Source organism: Apis dorsata, unplaced genomic scaffold, assembly GCF_000469605.1.
Source record: "Apis dorsata unplaced genomic scaffold, Apis dorsata 1.3 scaffold_591, whole genome shotgun sequence".
NCBI classification, from domain to species: Eukaryota; Metazoa; Arthropoda; class Insecta; order Hymenoptera; family Apidae; genus Apis; species Apis dorsata.
The window spans coordinates 532,586-534,495 of NW_006263796.1; positions in this window are offsets into that span (position 1 = coordinate 532,586).

A 1,910-nucleotide genomic window follows, 5' to 3' on the forward strand; every position below is an offset into this window, starting at 1 on the left:
CTCGATTGATCACGGTTCACGATGGCATGCAGGGTGTAAGTTTGTAGACGTGCTAATTTCCACGACGAATGTTATTGTTTCGAGTAGTTTTGAGAGTACAGGGGTTGAAAGTTGGGAAGCTTGTTGACGGTAACGAGGGAACGTCGCAGTTGGTCCCTGGTCTGGGAAGAATAATCGTGGAAGGTAATATCACTAAGGTATATATCGAAAGTTCGAAATTGGCTACGTTTCTATCTGATACGTAGAATTTTTGTTAATTTGAATTTGAGATTTGGAAAGTTTGGAAAGAGTTAAAAAATCGGTAGAATTTTCGAATTTATTTAGGATTACGTCGAGAGGATTTAATTTTTTTTTTTGCTATTTTTTTTAATGATTATTTAATCGAATTAGCTGTTAATCTGTGACGATTGATAAATATATATAATTTTGTTAATTTTGTTAATATTGAAAAATAAAATTCATTTCAACTCTATGGATAAAACTATGGATAATTTTTAGTGCATATATTCGTTCACCACTGTACGTCAAAACCACTGAATTATTTCAACAAGCTTGAAAGACCCAATTGTTTCGACAAACACTAGCTTAAAAGACTTACTTAGTTACTTTGGCAAACTATATTTATATATTTCGAAACACTTATTATCGAACAGTTTGCTAAAACTTGGGCAAAATCACATTCTACTGTATAAAAATTCAGAGCCAGAATTATTATTTACGCGCTCTAGACGAATTATTCACCCCCATGTACCCTTCAATAACGGACACTAAGCCTTAGACCATCATTGATCGTTAAAAAAAAAATTAAAGGGTACAAATTTTAGTGCCCTAAATGATTAGTGCCTAGTTCGCCTAAACCAACCCTGTCGAAAATACTCGCAATGAAAATCTATATATATATTTCCTAATTTCATATATCAATATCTCCAGAACTTTGCAACCCTTCACAATGATCCAAATATCGTCTCTCGTGGTTTCAATTCCATATAATTTTCCACGAAATTAATATCGAAAGAACGTAGAAATTATTATCTTACGCACTTAATATTTATAATATTTAATCCAAATGGATACCCTGATACCCTCAGTAGTCTCGAATACGCGACTAATGAAAAGAAAGAAGAAGGGAGAGGCGAAGAAAATCCCACAAGATTTCACAGTTTGAGAGAACGCATAGCTCGAAGCGATATTCGTGTGTGTTTTTTAAAAGAGGATGCGTATCGCTGCGGCGCGACGACTTGGAAAAGTGAACGGAAACGGTGATTTTCATTCGTTTTGTGCCTCGCTCCATTCTCCCGCCCAACGGTTCTTACACCACGGAAAACTTAACGCGCGTTTCGGCCAGTGACAGCTGCGGCTTTCGGCCCGTATAATATTTTTTTCCCTATAATATTGCACGATTTTTTCATCATTATCATCCTTTTTTTTCTTTTCTTTTTTATTATTTTTTTTTTTTTACATTTTTCTTTTTTTTTTCATTTACTTTAAATTCATCTTCAATTTCAATAAGGTGTTAGCACCAATCTATTATATCACAATGTTCCACTCCACACCACGCAATTGTAAATATATAAATACCTATATGTAATAGTAGTAGTAGTAGTAGTAGTAGTAGTAGTAGTAGTAATAGTAATAGTAATAGTAGTAGTAGTAGTAGCAGTAGTAGTAGCAATAGTAGTAGTAATGGTAGTAGTAATAGTAATAGCGGTAGCGATAATAGTAATAGTCATAGTAATAATAGTATATAGTAGAGATTTCCCGTTTAATTAATAAAGATTTCGATATAACAGCCAGACGGACCAGTGGTCAACGTGGCACGGGTCACGTTGACACGGGTCAATTCAATATTTTGAGTGCCGAGTATTTCTCTCTTCCTACCTCTTTTTTTTTTTTTTTCTTTTTTCTTTTTT